The sequence below is a fragment of the Paramisgurnus dabryanus genome, chromosome 18 (assembly GCF_030506205.2).
Source record: "Paramisgurnus dabryanus chromosome 18, PD_genome_1.1, whole genome shotgun sequence".
NCBI lineage: Eukaryota > Metazoa > Chordata > Actinopteri > Cypriniformes > Cobitidae > Paramisgurnus > Paramisgurnus dabryanus.
In genome coordinates this window covers 18,876,552-18,896,535 of record NC_133354.1, presented here as the reverse complement: position 1 = coordinate 18,896,535, position 19,984 = coordinate 18,876,552, and the positions used below count along the sequence as shown (strand labels likewise).

The 19,984-nt window shown below is 39.0% G+C and overlaps 1 protein-coding gene across 7 annotated transcripts in view; it reads left to right on the top strand.

Moving 5' to 3' along the window:
• Window positions 1-19,984, top strand: part of nrg2a (neuregulin 2a) — a 96,688-nt gene that overhangs the window by 19,126 nt on the left and 57,578 nt on the right. The window lies entirely within an intron of this gene.

Here is a 19,984-nt window from a genome sequence, read left to right as displayed (position 1 = left end):
TAGTCCACAAAAGCTGTTTATTTATGTTGTTGCTGCTAAAACCGTCTATACTGTAGCCGTCATTCAAAATATAAAAATTCCATATTACTTCTTTTAGTTTGTAAACAGAATTAAAGCAAAAGTTTTTGAAAAGTGTGCATGTGTGCGGACTGTGGGCTTTAAAACATTTGGGGAATCCCTGGGTGGAGTGATGTAAGGAAACTTGCGAATTATCTTGAAATAAAACAACGGAGAACTAGGGATGCGCAATAATTCGCATGCGATATCATGCGCTTCTCGTCAGTAAAGCCGGTTTCGTGATTAGAAGTAAATTGCCATCACCTGCTATCAGATTAAGCAGCATTTACTACACAAAGCCGTAGTTCACTGACAATTGGGGCAATTTCGCATTAATTATTGCCAACTTATCGCCTGCGATATGTATGTGATATAGCCCAGCTTGTCTGTGAACTACGGCTTTGCGTAGTAAATGCTGCTCCATCTGATAGCAGGTGATGGTGATTTACTACTAATCAAGGAACCGGCTTTACTGACGAGATGCGCATGATATCGTATGCGAATTATCGCGCATTCCTACAGAGAACTAAAACACAACAACAAAAGCTTCAGATGCAATGTACATTATTTACTATAATAATCGGACATTAGATGTAATGATGGACATTTCACATTACTGCAAAATTAAATTTCTATTAAAGGTACAATATGGGTTTTTTAGTGGCATCTGTGGTGAGTTTGTGAATTTCAACCAACTAATTTCGAAATACGATGAGAAGCTACAGTAACATGTCGTCGTCTGAGACAACGTAGTGTTGAAATGCGCTCTGTAGAACAGTTTGTCCATTAAGGGCTACTGTAGAAATTTGACAGCAACAGCTTCCATGTAAGGGGATCTGTGGTGTATGTAGATAAAAATTGCTCATTCTAAGGTAATAAAAACAATACAGTTCATTATGTAAGGTCTTTATACACCACTGATAATATAGTTATGTATATTATATTGCATTTCTGTAAAGAGATGCTTCTAAAAGTTACATATTGCACCTTTAAAAGATGCTCTGTAAAGAATCGTCCCCTTTAATAGTGTTAGACCAATTTTATCTTGGGGTTATTTAACTCTTTCCCCGCCATTGACAAGATATCTTGTCATTTAAGGGAAAATATTTGCATAATTTTTTTTGATTATCCACTAGATGCCATACTTCCCTTATTTGTAAAAAACTGAAGCAAAAAGTTATGAATTAATTTTACACTGTGTTTATGTTTTGATAATCGTTCTGAATCTGAGCTCTACCAAAATTCCTTTACAACAGTGCCATTATTTCAGCTTTTTTGTGAAAAAAAATTTTTTTTTTGAGAAAAATACCCATATTTAAGAGTTTATAAGCAGAGAAAAAAAATAGATAGGATGAAACAGTTTTTCCCATTTTGTTTGTTTGTTTGAAAGCAGATGGTCTGTTCTTTCATTTGATATATTTGTATGTTTATATATTTTAGAAGAGAATTTTCCTGAAAGTTTTTATGTGAAAACTTTTGTGAAAATCACAAAAAAATGCTGGCGGGCAACTTTAAAAAGAAAAAGGCTGGCGCGAATGAGTTAAAAGCATTCCAGAGCATTGCATTTGAAATATTTAAGTTAACTTATTTTTAAAGAGAAAATTCTGCCATCATTTACTCACTAATTTGGGGTACCATTGACTTCCAGTATTATTTTCTTCTATGGAAGTCAGTGGTGCCCCAGATCTGCATATTTTATATTTTTCTTAAATATCTCCATTTGTGTTCAGTAAAACTAAATTTCTACAAATCTGGAACAACATGAGAGTGAGTAAATGATGACATATTATTTTTTTTTATTTGAGTGAACTGTCCCTTTAAAGGGGCAATAAGTAGGATTTTAAGTGTTTTATTAATCAAAATCAATGTCTTTATTCATAAATATGTCCTCTTTGGTGTCAAATGACCTCTGCCAGTGATCTGACTTTTCTTTGTAAGCTTAGAATTTCTTCTCTTTACTTACATTGCACGGATAAGACCAAGGAGGCTTCCATGTCGTTCCGCCATATTGATAAACTATAATGGCAGAGAGGGACAAAAAGCACTTGCCTACCAACGCGTTTCCACAACGCGTTTTCATTCAGAACACGTGAACCAGCTGCAACGGACAAGGACATCAGCGATTACGTAACGGCTACCGTAGTTGCAACACGCATTTGGAAAGGGGAGGAGCTAGTAAGCACTGTTCGTTTGAATGCAAAATACAATTCCACCACTAGATGGGGGTAGATCCTACTGATTGCCCCTTTAAGTTAACTTATTTAATGTTGTTCATTGCGTAATCTTGCAGGAATGCATGGCTTAAATTAAACTTTTGTTGTTTGTTTGTTTGTATTGTTTGTTGGGCTGTTCCGCATTTTTAAAGCTTTGCCTGTTCTTTTTTTAACTACTGCAGGGAAGATAAGTTTTTGTTTTTACCCTGCTGCTAAACAACATCAGACCAGTCTAGTCTCCCATCTTGGGCAGCTGACAAATGCTTGAACCAAATCAAACCTTATTAAACCAACAAACATACCAGACAGGGAGAATACTGGCTAAATTCACACAATAAACGTGCAAGCACACTTTTTAGTTTAATTGAACTTGAAAAACAGGTGATTAACAGTGACAGTTTATACCTAGTAGATAGTTAATACCTTAAAAATCTTCTTGAATCTTTATCATTTTGTGTAAATGAATTTCTTAATGACAGTGTAATAAGAAATGTGTGCTGGAGTATCAATAGTTGTACCTGGCTGCCTGTGGTATTTTGGTTAAATCTGTGGTTACCATGCCAATTTATTTTGTTAGGGCCTGTCAGGTCACAGGGTTTACTGTGCATAAATCTGATTGGCTGGAACTCTTCAGCGTCGTGTTTGTACAATCTCTTGTTTATGTGGAATATTGAATACAGTTATTATGAAGGCTTGTAGAGGAAATGTGACATGGATGCGTTTACCTCAACACTAGTCACAGCACGCCAACACAACACTCGCGTTCCCTAGTGCTTTTTTATTGTGTTGTTTTGCCTCTCTCTTTCTCACTTATTTTCTCTCTCATTTCAGTTTTTCCTTCCTCCATTTCGTTTTTTTTTTCATATTCTGTCAGCCTTTCTCGTCTTCTTTACTCTTTCCTTCTGATAATTCCTGATTTTTGATAGTCAGTGTGGAGCGAGAGGTGAATTTGTTGCAGTTGGTGGGATCTGTTCCCAGAACATGCTGTCGCTGGATGAGTTGCCAGAAGGAAAGTTGATGCATAAGGATTATTACCTTCTCTTCTTACCGAGTTGCTGTCTGGCATTATTGATGCTTGGAAAGCAGTTTCTCCCTCACAACATTGGGTTTATCTAAAGTGGGAAAAAAAAAATAAAAACATTCCAGTGATTGAAACAGACATCGATTGAAATATCGCCTCCGTATTGATTTTCCTCCAGCCGTAGATCTTGCACTGGCTTGAGCTGACTCTATGGGCAAAGGTTATATATGTACAGTGTGTCAGTGAATGTTCGGCTTACCGTAAGTCTTGCTTTCATTCCTGTCTTATTAATCTCCGGCTCTGTTGTTGACGTCATGTTGAGTGGCCCGATCCCGGGAGTTCAGGAGCGTGTCTATCTTCCCGTGCAAACACGAGCTCTTTCCGTCTGGTCCCTCTCTCGCTGTTGTTGAAAGATATGCAGTGGACAGGGAACAGGTTGTTATGTGTTCATTGGTCACTATGAAATGCAGGATGAATCAAGTTTCTGATTTTTATTTTGAATTGAAATTAAAATGTTCACATATATGTCTGAAAAGAAAGGTATCCAAATATTAATAGGTGCATGATTCCCCTGACAGTGATGATTCCGGAGTGTTGCTCATCCATTATTTTATTCCCTGGATGTTGTGGAATGCAAATCCTCTCCCTCGCGTGGTCCATCAGAGAGAAGAGTGAGCCAAGGTCAGGGACACGTTAGAACTAAACTCTTTGTATATTGCAAATAAAACTTCACTGCACTGAGCCTACTGGATTAGGATTCCCGAACCATTCTTGGAATGCTGTCACATTTTCTATGAATTATGCTTTTTCATCAGTTCAGTTATGCCTGGGCATCGGCTCACATCTAAAGCCCTGCGTGATATGTTCTTTCTTGTATGTCCAATTTAATTTTTGCATTTTTATTTATTTATTGCCCAGAGAGTAAAGAATTTGCTTCACCATGATGATGAGTGATGGACTGATTGGAGATTGTCTGAGGTCTCAGAATGGCAAGCAGCACTGCTGTTGTTGGAAGAGCATTTAGTGTATCTGTGACCCGGCCGTCTGCCTGTCGCACTGAGACGGCCCAGTTGCGCTTTGGGCTTCCTGCAATCCCTCCCCCGTAAAGAACCAGGACACGGAGGGGCCGTCCTGCCACTCGTACCCGGGGGCCACGCACTTGATCTCTCACCAGCTCTCCCCTCAAATTATCTGAGGCCCCTCTGAAAGAAAACTCAACCCCTTATTTTCAAGCGGTCGAACCGTCAACCCCAGGAGAGGACACTGGCCACTAGCACAGCTCTGTGTTTTTCAGGAAGGCCCTGCAACGCTGGAAGAGAAATTGAGAGATAAGCTGAGCCTGTGATAAGACACAGCTCTTCTCGCAAAAGGAAAAACAGAAATGCAAATGATTGGTGTGAGTGTGTGTGCTTGTGCTTATTTTAAAAGAGTGTAGAGCCGTACAGCTTCCACAGTGACATGTTTGTGTTTTGCTCAGAGTACATTCTCCAGATAAAGGACGAGTTGAGAGCGCGCGAGGAATTTGATTTGATTTGAAGAATGCAGAGCTGGGAGCGGACGTGTGTGTCTCTGTGTGCGAAGGGGCATTGATAAGAAATGGACCCTATCCCATGAGCCATTGCTTTTTTGGTCCGTCCTGTCAAATCCCCGTAAATACAGGACAGTGGAATGTGGTGGACTTTTAAGGGGAAATGAGGTGATACTGTATGGCTGTAATGGATCAACACCATTTACCTTACAATATCAGTGAGCACACTGAAAAAATTACTTTCTTACTTAGTATTTTTGTCTTTTCAGTACAAATATCTAAAATTCTTGAATTAAGATGCATTTTCTTGCTTAATGCAAGCAAAAAATGTGCCATTGGAGTAGGAAAAAAACTTTAACTTTTTTCTTAAACACTTCATTCAAGAAAAATGTAAGAACATTTTCTTTCCCCATTGGCATATTTTTAGCACAAATTTACTCAAATTGTATATTTTCTGTCTAAAAAATAGACTTATTTTCTTAGGTAATTTTGCTCATCAAGAAAATACATCTTGATTTAAGAGTTTTTAGATATTTGTACTGAAACAAGACAAAAATACTAAGTAAGAAACAGTGGCGGCTGGTGACTGCTCATCCAATGGGCGCAAATTCAAAATATGTGTTCGGAGTGTCGTGTGTTGCTTGCATTTTCAAAATATGTGTTTGTTGCGTCATGTGAACCATGTGCATCACGTGTTTTGTCAAAATAAGTGCCTGCTGCACACGCGTCAAAACCGTTTATGATAAAAGAGACGCTCACGTTCACAAAATACACACAAGAAACTCCCTTAAAGGACAAGTTCAGTATTTTAGACTTAAAGTCCTGTTTTCAGATTGTTTATGGTGAAATAGAACGGTTTTGACTGAAATTTCGACATTTGCGGCTGCCCTGAGAATTTTCGCGTGTTTGTGTTTCAGCTCAGACCTCTACAATGGGTTTAATGGTGCACTGGAACAATCCTTCCTAAAATGCATTAAACTTTCGTTTACAAAGACGTGAAACTCACCGAGTGGTCAGGGGTGTTCACTGATATGCTCACACAAAAATCGCTGCAAAAGATGCTTTCCAACAGCTGTTTTAGCATTCGTTGTTAACTTGTGGACCTATTTTTCCAAACGCCTCACACCCGTACATTCTTCCGCTGAGAGCTTGAATAATAGACACTCCAGCCCAGGTGGTGGCGCTAATCCGCCATTGCCAATTGCAAGAATAGAAACAAAGTTCCCGGCGCGGAGTAATACCGTACCTCACAGGACATCTAATACAAGTCAATGGAGTTGGTAAAAACTACGATAAAACCTGTTGGAATGTGTCTTTTGCAGCGATTTTTTTTAATTTTTAATTTTAAAATTAATAAGCGTAATACCTTATTAAGATCCTCTGCTTCATACTTGTCTGTCTCCATTTTTTCTCTTTTAGCCAGTCTTTGAGAAGTTTTAATGCCCATTCTGTTTTAATTTTTTTCTGTGTTGGCTTCGTAGCTGTCATGCTCTATTTTGTCAAGTTCAGTCTCAGTAAGCTCTCTGTGTCTTGTCGTTGTTCGTTCTTCTATCCACTGTTTAAATGTTTTGTTCTTTCCGTACATGTTAAAATTAATGTCAAAATGTTGTGGTTGTCCAATGTTTGTCACAAGATGGCGCCAAACAGTAATCTTTATTGGCGCGGAGCGATTTAAATCGTACAAGTAGTACCAGCTATGCGTTATTACTTTGGAGTGGTTATTATTTGAAAAGAACGAACCTGCAAATGTCTCAACTGACCAATCAGAATCAAGCATTCCAGAGAGCCGTGTAATAAATTGTAATATTACTCTAAAGGCAGGGTATTTGATTTTGAAAAATGCTAACTTTAGCCTACTAGCACTGAAATCACGATCCCACCCTCCATTCAAATCGCAATCCAATACCACACCTCCTCCAAAACACATGAACCCGCACAGACCAGAAGCCCATTCATTTCTCATTTACCAGGGAGAAAACTTTGCACTACAAAGTAAATAACATTACCAATATAACAAACATAAAAAACTGTTTGAAATCGGAATTAGATACATCGCGTTTTCGGTTACGTAGACGTAGTAGTTTGCTTTTAATTTTGAAAACATAAATATTCTTACAATAATTCGTGAAGGTACACAAACTACATAAACAACACAATGTTTTTTCAAAATAGACTATCTGAATCCATCTAAATACAATCATATAATGTACCTACCTTACCAAAAGAAACAAAACCCTTTTAGACCCTTGCCTCCCGCAGTTTCCATCTCGTGGAAAAGCAGTAATGCAATGTTAATTTGTGTTTTTGCTCGTTGCTGAACCAGACGTTTTTTACTGTTGTTTCAAAAGATGTCTTTCGTTTTATGGCTCCTGTGCAAGTTGTCAATTCAGCAGGAAAGTTTGTTTTACCCTGAACATGGCATGCAAAACACGTTGATAGAAGAGCAGCAAAACTTGCATGTGTCCAATTATAGCGTTCGGTCCTAGTTCAATGATTGGTTGAACATTTTCTGGTCCTATGCCTTTCACAGATGACATATATTTATTAAATACATTTAAACAACTTAACACAATGATTGCTATCAGGATATGAGGATACTTTTAACCAGTGCTCCCGTTTACTTGTACAAGCCAAACCTTCAAGAGGCAAAAAACGCCAGTGCGTGCCTTTTTTTGTGTGCTTGTATGTTTACGTTGTGCCGAAAGGGCATGTATACATTAGTGTCCATTGACTGGTGTTTCGCTAGCTACGTGTTGGCCCATTGCTGAATGCTAAACAGCATGCATATGGGTTTGAGTTACTGTAACACTGCAGCGGTGATGTAGGCGCTTGTTTGTTAAACTGCGTGAGAGTGTGTGGGAGTGTGTTTGTCTGAAACCGAGAGAGAGGGAGCAAAAAACATGGATGGAGTACATCTCTCTGACACTATCTAGAAAACAATCTGTCGCACACTCGGGTGAGACGCTAATGTATCTTCCGCAGTCTGCAGTATATCAGAGTGCCACTTGTTGAAGAGACCTGAATAACTGTTAGATGGTGGCGGAGACAAAGCCTCACGCACAAAGCCGCTGTTTTATGGAGGCAGAGGTTGCGTGTTTACCTTTCAAAGCATTGGCCTTTCATCGCTGTAGTGTAATTGCACTTGTCGGTCCTGTTTGATCTTTGCTGACAAAACAGGACGTGATGATCTGCTCCAAATGCTTTTTGGTGGATGTCATTGCTGCCATTTAGATAAGGTTTTAGTGATGGTCTCATCGAAAAGCAATAGAGAATCATTCCCGCTACTTCTTCTTACCATGCTGACACTGAGAAATTGTTTTAGTTTGTTCTGAGTATTTATGCTTTTCCATTTACACCAATATGATTGGTGTTTAGTGTGTCTTTGATGCATGTGTAATGCTCACACCATCAGTTTCACCACAAAGGTTAAAATTATGATCTCAATCAACAGTGATGTGGTAAACAAAGGATGAGCCAGATATTATGTCATGGATATCTTGGATTAGATTAGTAAAACTTGCACGGGATGTATAACTTGTTGCCATGTTTTTGACTCCATTCCATCTGGCTTTTCTCGTGCTTGTTTGTGCTGTCATAGCTCTTAGCAGATATCTCAATCCCTCTGTGATGTGATACACCTCGGATAGCGTAAGCTGTGAAAAAGCATCTTGTACTGTAGCTCGCTTGGGCTGAATTGTCCCCTATTGGCTGGCGTGTTGCTATGCGTATCCTTGTGTCCGGTTCGCTCTGGCGAGATGAATGTCCATCTCTGATACGTTTAGCGCTCATCAGGTTTAGACTTTGATGGGGATGTATTACCTCTATTCTCGGACCAATTCATTCATAAATCATCCGGTTGGCTGCTGGATTAATCTGCCATTGCAGTGTGTGGAAGGCAGGGCACACCGTGGGTGGGCGGGGCTAAGATGTGGCAGCTCTGTGATTGACAGCCAGGTGATGGGACAACCTGACAGCTCAGAAAGTGAGCGAGCGGTTAGGCTGTCACTCTGCCTGTGATTGTGCTTTCTCTCTCTCTCTTGGTCTTTCTTTCTAAATGCTGCCTGTTTCATTCGCCGCAGTGTTTCCCTGCGGACTGAGCATCAGCTACCTTATGGACATTTCTGTTTTCATGCGGTGCAACGTCGCTCTCTCTCTCCTATCTCCTCTCTTGTTCTGAATGGTTGCCATGGTGACAGCTGCGCACAGCAGAAACAGTGCAGGGCTGGATTCACACCATCTCGCTATTAACCACCAGAACATACTCGCGTACAGGGGCCAAGCTTGTTTTGCACAAAGCCAACACATCTGTATGTAGGTTGTGTCTGTGGTCTCGTAATACTTGCTCTCAATCCCCTTTTCATTCACACGTCTTATTGCCTGTGGATACAAACACAGATGGTTGTGTGATACAGTACACATGGTAGTGCGCTTTGGAGTTCAGATAGATTGCCCGTTTCCTCATCTTTGCCCGGGATTTGACCGCTTATGTGGTGCAAGAGGGTCTTCGATTGGTCAAGCTTGGTGGATGCCTTAAGACATCCTGTCTGAAAGGGGACAAATGTCTCGGACCCCACACTGTACCCGTGCACAGACAAGGGCACCTGGAACCGCAAATCCTTTAAGAATACGGATGTGTGATGTTCATTGAGATATACCTTCAAAGAGATTGATTAGCGATCCAATCCTTTCCGACCCTTAAGGAGCTCTGCATTAGAAACATGCCCTCCTCACAGGCACCGGACCTGGGCACGGTGATCATTTACAGATGACATTTGATGGGAGGGCACAAACATGGGCCAGGTTGTGCGTGTGTGCACCATGTTAGCACTTTAAAAAACAAGATTATCTTAGACTCAGGGGTAAGCAACGTCGGTCCTGGAGTGCCGATGTCCTGCAGATTTTAGCTCCAACCCCAATAAAACCTTGCCTGCCTGTAGTTTTCAGGTGACTCTTTAGACCTTGATTAGCCATTTTAAGTGTGCTTGATTAGAGCTGGAGCTAAACTCTGCAGGACATCGGCACTCCAGGACAGATGTTGCCTACCCCTAATATAGTGTTCATCAACACATTTTGCAGTTACAATCTGAAAAAAGGGGGACGGTATGTCATAAACCTTATTTTAACCCAGCAAGCATTTTTGCATTTAGAAGACGTCTAATAGCCATCCAAACACTACAACATTTTGAAGTAAAAATTTAATAGATGTCTAACCATATCCCAAAAATGAATAAAATAAAATAAGCAAATAAATGAAACCAAACACGTTGTAATTACTGTTGGGTTTGCTTACAATATGGACTTTAATACACCTCACAATTTATTTTGGCAAAAACTACATGTAACTATATTCAAGTTTATTTTGGCTAGAAGTGGGTTACTCATCATAGCCAGGCTATATTGGGTCTATAGTTAACCTAGACAGTGAAATGACGGCTATTGCTTGTTGGGAAACCTGGCTCATAAATATTAATAAGCGGACATAACTCTATATAGACCATTTTGCAAGAAGTAAACAACACTGGTTCAAAGCACTTCCTGTTTTAGTTTTTTTAACATTGAACAAAATATTAACCAACAGAAAATTTTGAATTGAATAAAAATGTAAAATAAATCTGAACTAAAAAATAAAAAAACAGGATGTGCTTCTGGACCAGTGTTCTTTACATCTTGCAGAATGGTCCATAAATATGTGATATGTTACTGTATATGACTTTAATTGTCAAAGACTTGTAGAAGAAAATATTTTTTGTAATTTGACATTTTGACAAATTTAATATGGAGGAAGTAAAGTGTTAGCTAATGTAATTGTCCTACTTATTTATGTACTGTATTACAACATAATATTTGTGACCATTGGGCCCTATGAAATCCGTTTTATTTATTCTCAAATTCTGTTTTCCTGTTATCTGGTTTAAATTATATGTCAGTAATCAAAAAGAATATCTTATCAACTAACCCCCAACCCTAACCATAACCAAACCCTAAAATCAGAGGGACATGATAATTGAAAAACAATGGTCTAGAAACAGCTCCTGATTGTAAGCCTAAACTTAAAACCAACTGTAAACTTATTTCTGAAATCTGATTGGTTGATTGAAATGTTGTCCCAGGATCAACATAATGTTGCCCTGAGGACATCAACCACTTGGCAAAATCAGGAGAGCCATACTACAAATATGCTACTGACAAACAACCAAATGTTTATTTTTTCTTGTAATCATATACACTGTAAAAATTTTGCTGTAATTATTCAGCTGGTTGCCAGTAACTTACTGTAGAAGATAAAGACTTAAAATGTTTGATGTTCATTTAACTTTAAACAAACTGTTGCCAGTAAATAACATAAATGTAAAATCTACATTAAGTTACTGGCAACTAGTAAGTGATTTTCATTTTTGTTGTGTAATGAACATTTTTAACACAGAAAGCAGCAGACTACTGTCACTTTAAGACTGCTTTTAGACTCCACTGTTTTAATATACTGATAAACATCCAGTTGTTTATGTTCACTTAAAGAAGAAAAAAAAACCTTAGTTTAGTGATCACGCGTGTGCTGCTGACTGCCTTTGGCGATGTTCCTCTGTGCACGCTTTGTGAGCCCTCATGTCTGAGGAACATATACGAGCTATAATGGCTGGTAAATAGATGTGAAGAGGGTTGCGCTGTGGGGATGGACCTGTGCCTATTCGCCGAATAATGAAACATCTTAAAAAAAACTAGCATTTAAAAATAACTTAGGTTTTAAAAATTACTGAATCCAAAATTTGCCGAATTCCATGACATTCCACGTTGAACATTAAATACAATTCCACTCGCTTTTACTGCATCGCAGAAATCATAGAGTCACTTTGAAGAAAAAAATATGAAAAAAAAAGGTTAAATTAGACTTAATTATCATTATATCAATATGAAATGTCTCAATCTAAATTGTAAAAATTTGGTTTCTGGCTACATTATACAAGCAAATTTTAAACAAATAAATAAAAATACTAAAAATATTACCTTCTGGGATTTAAGATGAGGTTACATTGAATTTAAGATGTTTTTGACAGTTCTTTTCAGCTCCTGTATAGCTTAGTGGTAGACAGAGCATTGCTTTAGCAGCACAAAAGATCATGGTTTTGAACCCAGGATACACACAAAATGATACAAAAATTATGTGTTGTAAATTAATACACTGTAAGTTGTTTTAAATAAAAGCATCTGCCAAATGCATAAATGTAAATGAATTTGAATTCACTAAAAATCAAAGAATTATCTTAAGAAGTGAATGCATTTTTTTTAACTTACATTTTTTATGATTTTCCCAAAAGTTTAATGCCTTCCAGAAAATATATAAACATACAATATATCAAATGAGAGAACAGACCCTCTGCTTTTAAACAAACAAAAAAAGTTTCATCTTACCTTTCTTTGTTCTCTTTTGATCACCTCTCAAATATGGGTAGGTTTCTTCAAAAATACCTCATTTTGGTAAGATAATTGCATTTTTTTGAAGGACTTTTGATAGAGATCAGTTTCAGTGCGATTAGCAAAATATACAGAGTTCTTACTGTCACCTAAAAGGTTGCTTCCGGGTTTTATAAGTTGGGTAAGAGCGCCACCTGGTGGATAACAGCAGAAACATGGATTGCTGGAAAAACTAATCATTGGCAGGGAAGAGTAAGTTAACACGTCAAAAGCGGGGAAAAAGTTAAGAAAAAACAAGATTTAAGAAGATTTTTTTCCTCAGGATTATCCATATTATTACCACTTATCAATTTTACATTCATCAGTCAATTTAGCTGCAAAGATTTCTTACTTATAACTCTCTTTACATTGTGCAGAACCGGTTTAGCGTCCACATTTTACCCCTGCCTCTGCAGTGCCTTGCCGTTCTACGACTGCCCTTGCTTCACCTCACAGTCAAGCCAACAGATGAGGGTTATATGCAAAGATCTGCATCCCTTACCTCCCACTCAGATCCACACACACACACACTATGCCCTAGGAGAAGCGCGCTGATCTAAACAACCAGATGGGTGTTTAAAACCATTACGTCTCCAAAGATAAACTCACAGAGCTCGTGAAATGCCAGTGGTGTCTCGGGGCGGTATATATGTGTGATGGTGTGCAGGTACAGCGGGAGGCCGATGGGGGGGGGGGGGTTTGGGCTGCACTTATCTGCTGTGATCTTGGAGGAAGTTTCTGGGCCCCCTCTGCAAATTGCCGAGATGGGGCCTGGTGAGGGTACGGGACTGGGAGAGATCCAGCCGAATCCGAACTAGGACTTTTAAGGGGGTGGCTCCACGTTCTCTTTATTTACTTTTAATGTCAGGCATCCCCACCCACTCGATCAGAGCAGCGAGTGCCTGGGGGCAACCAATGTTGAGAAACAGCAGATGCTTTGTTTAATGGAGGCAAAGATGAGCGGAGAGAGGAGAGGAAGAGTACAGATGAGGGAAAACCCTATGACAGTGTCCCATTTTAGAGAAACATTTCCCATCTCCATATTGTTTTGATTTGAAAGAAAGATTATTTCACACCGCTGTCAATACAGCGAACGATCCATCCATATAAATGTACTGTATGTCACACAGCAGTCTTTCATTTCACCTTGAGCTGGAGGGCTTCGTGCTTCTTGCCAGGTGGGTGGTTCGCTGAAAAATAAAGCTGGTTTGTTGATACACCCAATTTCTCTTTTTGTTCTGAAGCTCCTTGAAACAGCATATTGCAACATAGCACGGGTGGCATTGTATCCCGCCACGTCAGCCCCGCCCACTGGGAACATTCAATAGCTCTATGGTAAATGTGGTGTAACACTGCAGGGTAAATCTACCATTGGGGCTGTCTTGAATTTCAAAGAGGAACTAATCTTTTAAGGGATTTCCCCGTTGAATCAACAGCACTTGCTTGGCTCTGTATTTAGGTACCCACACTTCTGCATGCGTACATACACGCACATCGGTGCCAGAGAGGACAGGGTGCAGGTCGGATGGCAAGTCCCATCATGCCCGGGTGCATGCAGCTTAGTGTCATTAAAAGTGACACATTCACTCACCACAAGGAGGTTGTCGTGAGGGATGTTCTTCCACACAGACGCACACACACTGTTTATGCCTATAACATGGCCTTTGATGTTCTGGAGTGGAGGCACTGAATGGACAAACGTGTTGGGTCATGCCAGTTCCCACCCCCAACCCCCTACCACACACACCAGCTGAAGGATGACACAGCTCTGTGAAGGGTAGAAGCAGTGGGTCTCCGTCTGTGACTCACTCCGTGCACAGTATAATCCTCCATTTCCCTCGTCATACTTTCATACTTGTCATCATTGATGTGCCACACACCAAACCATTCATATTGTCGAAACCTTTCTTGGTCAAGGGAACGGCATTTTCTATTTCGGGGGCAGAGGCAGGTTCCTTGATCTTAGGAATTGTTTGTTTAAATGTGATGGACTCACATGATGTTTGAGATGTTTACAGAATGACATCATGTCGGACAGATGTTGGCATCTGTGCTTTTGGGGCGATTTAGATGACGATATGCACTTTGTTTTGAGGAAGCCCTTATGAAGACACTTTTGATATTGTATCTGACATGGCTTATCTGAGCTTTGGTGCCTTGCTTAGAGGCACAACAATACCACATCTCATCATAAGGATTTGAACCTTTCACACTGTGCCGCCAGCATAGGTGTTATCTTGGCTTAGCGCTCACTCTTGTTCTAGCACTCGAGCTGGAAGTGAAATGTGTGGCAATCTTCTTATATATTAATTCTTCCAGTGTGTCTTCCTTGTTGTTATTTGGGAATTGCTGTACACGTGCCTCGGCATGATCTACTAATTGCTACTAAATGAGTGAAATCGAATCTGCACAAATGAATATTAAAAGGCAGTGTCATTCATTTCAATGTTAGCATGCCTTTGTTGGTAATTTAGGATTATTATAGGTTGCAACTTGTTTAGCCTGATGCACTCGAAGGAATAGTTCACACAAATATGAAAATTTAACTCATAATTTACCCTCATGCCATCCCAGATGTATCCCAGAATTCACTTATGTGACTAAACACAAACACAGAATTTTGTATGAAATGCCATGTTATCTTCTTATATGGGGGTCACCATGGCCAGCCTAGTCTCACTGTTAATACGTAGTATTTACACGTAACTTTAAAAAACAAAAAATTTAGTTTTTGTACGTTTTAATTAGATGCTGAAACGTTCAATGTAGATGTATTTGCAACATTTAAACGTAGCATTATCACGTTTTTAGCAAAAAAAACGTAAAACATTTATGTATCTTTCATTCCATAAAGATTGCTGTATAATTTCCCTTTAACCAATTTAGGGATAAGTTACCACCTTAACTCTACCCCAAACCTTAGCCTAAACCCAAACCTTACTCTAAACCCAAACCCTACCCTAAACCCTACCCCTGCATACATCAATCACTAAAGTTATCCTAATGACTCCAGTAGAGTAATAAATGTCTTCTGAAGCTAAACAATACGTTAATAAGAAAATTATTAATATTTTAGCAATCGATACATCATGTTTCTATGGTGGCATATCAGTATAAATATTGTGGCAGGTCTTGCATAATACGTCTTGGCAAAAAGGATGTGAATCCGATCTTCTACTCCTGCGTAAAATGCAAATACACTATTTATTACTCTTAATGGCCTTAAAAAACTTAATTAACTCTTTCACCGCCAGCGTTTTTAAAAAAAGTTGCCAGCCAGCGCCAGCGTTTTTCATGATTTTCACCAAAGTTTAATGCCTTCCAGAAAATTTTCTTCTTTAAATATATAAACATACAATATACCAAATGTAAGAACAGACCCTCTGCTTTCAAACAAAAAAAACCGTTTCATCCTACCTTTAGTGGTTCTTTTGCAATCAGCTTTTGAATATGGGTAGGTTTTTGCAAAAACACCATATTTGAGCAAAAAGCAGAGATAATTCCATAATTCGGGGAAGCGTTTTCTCTTAATTGACGAGATATCTCGTCAATGGCGAGGAAAGAGTTAAGATGCAACAAAAGGCAGCACTTACTGTATGTTTACTGTATGTTGTACTGTATGTTGGGCATGAGCTGATTATTTAAGGTCCATGACGAGGAAAAGTGTTCACAAAACTCTCCCTCAAATTTTTTTTTCTTTGTTTAATATATTTCACATTTGTTAGTGGACCCTTTTATTGGTTCTAGAAACCTTTTTACATGCTTACATGCTTCATATAGCAATTAGCGCGCCGTCTTTGTTTGTTTGCATCTTTGCAGGCTAACTTCCGGGTGACGTGTTTACATTTGGGAGAAGTTATGCGTTGACACTGCTCTGGGTGTTTGTGTATTCACAACTTGCAATGTGTGTAGGGTGGCCATGTGTGCCAGTTCCGCCCGGATACGTCCCGAACAGGATTTTGGGTTCGTTCGCATACGTCATCGAAGTTCTCACATTTCAGTTAAAATACATTAGAAAATTAAGATTTATTTATTTTAAGACATACAATTGTAGTTCCATTCTTACCTTGAAATGTAACTGGTGCTTTTCTGAAATTGAACCCGAAATATTAAACCTTGATGACGTATGCGGTCAACCTACGCGACTTCTGGAAAATGTACCTGAATTCCTGTTCGGGACGTGTCCGGCAGAACTGGCACGAATGGCCACCCTAAGTGTGTGTGTTTACTATTCACTGGATGGGTTAAATGCAGAGGTCACATTCCAAGTATGGGTTACCATACATTGGCAAATATGTCACTTACACTTCACTTTCATATGTGGTTTGTCAACCAGATGTATTTACACGTGTCCAGTTTCGTCTAAAATGTGTCCCAAACCACCTCCTGAAATGGTTTGAGCGATCGGATTTAAATTAGTCTCGAAAACGTTTCGGAGGGCATTTAAACCTGTTTTTTACGATTGGATAGCTATCCGATCAGAGAAAACGCATGAAGTGGCCAGGTATAAAAAGCCCATAAATTTTGCTGGGTTGTTTCAATGCAATGCTGGGATGTTTCAACTCATGGTTGGGTTAACAACAATCCAGCGTACGTTTATTTATAACCCAACATGTGTTCTGTCCAATATTTACCTAGCATTGAGCTAAAAATAACCCAGCAGAATTGGTGAGCTGGACATTGGTGAGTGAAATAAATTAAATTTACATATTTGCGTGAACTACTCGTAATTTGGTACATTTAACCCTGTTTATTGCAGCTGGTTAAGCCTGGTGCAATTACCAATGCCCACGTAAAGCAGACAATAAATAGAATATATGTTTGTATATATTTTATATACATATACATTGTATACATTTTGTATCAATCATAGCAGCAGTAATGATATTCAAATCAAGTATATATGAGGAACTCAGATGCAAAAGCCACTAAACACCCACCTCCATCAAAAATGAGATAATGATATTAACCAAATGCTCTAAGCCAGGGGTCCCCAACCTTTTTTTCACCACGGACCGGTTTCAGTTTTAAAAAAATTTCACGGACCGGGGGGTGAGATTGGGGGGGGGGGGGTCGCTGAGTTGCTGTTCAAACGTGCTGAAAATCCTCCTTTTCGAAATTTACGTTTTAAACGGAAGTAAAGATAACAACCATGCATTAGGAAAATTAATAATTGCTTTATTTAGGCTATAGTATATTTTCTATAGACGTGTAAAACCATATTTTGGCGGATTGTTTTTTACTTTCATTGTAGTTTGCCTGCCCATTTAGTCTTAATAATTAATGGAACCTAAACGAACTTGGCTTGCTGTTCTCGAAGGCAGCTCGAATCTTGGTCGGGCTCGAGACCCAATTCCAAGTAACAGAAGAGAAGAAAAATGCAGTGAAGGAGGAGAGATGCCAGAAGAATTGCGACTGGGCGCAGAGACACGGAGACGCGTTTACCATGATTAATGATGATTGACAAGTTTAGGTTCCTTTCAAACCGTTAAAAGTGTAGCTGTTAAAATATTATTAGCCTAATAGTTTATTTTGATCATGGTGCTACGATCGATGGATAATTCTGAAGTTGTTTTAAAGAAGAATAAAATAATTACTTTTCAGTCATTTGCGCTGTCACACATTTGAACGTCTCCGCATATGTACATCATTGCGACGTACATTTGCAAATGATTCATAAAGTCATACCTCCGCAATTCTTTGATCGATTGTGTTTTAGAAGTACTATGCTCAAACTCTAATGACAGCAATGTGATCACTGATGCGCTGGTAGAGAGAGAGAGGCGGAGAAAAAGAGAGAGAGCGCGGCTCTGTTCAAAAGTGGAAATGATTGATGTTATTTGAAGTCGGCTCTTACAGTACAAAATACCCGATTAAGCTATTACGTGGCTATTATATTTTTTCGGGACGTTCTTGCGACCCGGTGGCAACTTGTCCACGACCCAGTACTGGGTCGCGACCCGGTGGTTGGGGACCTCTGCTCTAAGCACGTATCAGATACTTTGCTTCAGATCAGCTTTATCCTGGCCTCAGGCCATTTAGAAATACTGGGGTGCGTTTCCCAAAAGCATTGTTAGCCAACGAACATCGTAAGTTCCATCGTTACTAACTTCGTTCAACGATATGGTGTTTCCCAAACCATCGTTCAAACGAACATTCGCAAACTGCATTGCTAACTTGTGTCGTTGGAACGACAGCTCTTCACCTGTCGTTAGAAGCATCGTTCCTTGTTATTATCATATGTAGACTTACGTTGATCATGCTTTTGAACAAAATACGCAAAAAAACATGTAGTACAGTCTATATCCATCATTCGAAATAAATTACAAAGTCTTTAAATTTGTAAACAGAATGAAAGCGCTGCATTTGAAAACTGCGCATGTGCTAGACTATGAGCTTTAAGACCCTGGGGAATCCCTGTGAGGAGTGACGTAAGAGGGAACTTGCCCGTGAATTAAATATCTTTAAAATATACAACAGATAACTAAATCACGATAACAAAAATCAGTCTTCCGATGCAATATATGTTATTTACAGCAATAATCTGACATTAAATCGATTTGCACAGATTCATTAGTACTTAACCTCCCACGTGACATCATCAACTTTGTTGTTAAACCAACATGGTTCAAACGACAAATGTGCGACGAAGTTAGTTAGTGACAAGGTAGTTCGTTTCTCCAACGATGCATCGTGGTCGTTCAGCAACGAGTTACGTCGTTGTTTGGGAAACGCACCCCAGGTTTGTTGGCAGAATCTATAAAACGCCACGGCGATTTCTTTAGCGAAGTCCTCTAAGTGGTTAAAAGAATAATTGCATGAGTTGCATGTGATAATACAAATAAAAATAAAAAAACTTTGAAACAAGAATAATTGCATGAATGATGGACCCTGTATGTCAGATTTTAAGAGCCGAGAAGAGTTTTTTATCTGGTAAAAGAAGTTAACAGAATATATGATCATATTTACTGAATTTTTAAGCCTTTTTTAAGTGGAGAATTGTGAAAATAAGGCATTTCAGTTACTGACTAATAACCTTTTCTTTCCCATTAAAGTGAAATGACTGAACTTAAACATAAGAGCCTGATAAAAATTGCATTTGCATTTGAACCCTTCATATCTAGATACCCTAAATATCTTTTAAAAGTGAATTCAGGTGGCTGGTTGAACGATGCTGTACAAACCAAGCAAAGTGTGACATATGGCAGTGGTCTGTTATATCCTGCAGCACTCAGGTGCACCCGACAGCACGTGATAAATGTGTATTTGTTGTTTTGTCACGCTGCACAATTATATAACTCACATGTGCATAGTATTTTCTAGAATAATGATATTCTTTTAATATATGCAGTTGGTCTATTGGTTCTCTTTTAAAAGTAATTTATTCCAACCCTGATGTCATACAAATGTCCTTTGAATCGTTTTTTCTTGTGTTGCTTTTTGGGGGGTAGGGAAGATAAAGATAGAATGATGTTGACACTGTTACATGCAAAATTTATGATGCACTTTGATATTTTCATCTCAAAAATCATGTGACTGGCTTTCAGCCAACCAGCGCCCCAGGCTTTCAGATGGACCCTTTAAAACTGTCCATGTGAAAGTGCTAGATTTATTCCAGATTTATCCCTCTTTCTTTCTTTCTTTCTTTGTTTCTTTCTATAACCTCATTCCTCCAGCCTAATATCTTTCCCTCTGTCCTTTATTTCTTCCTTCTGT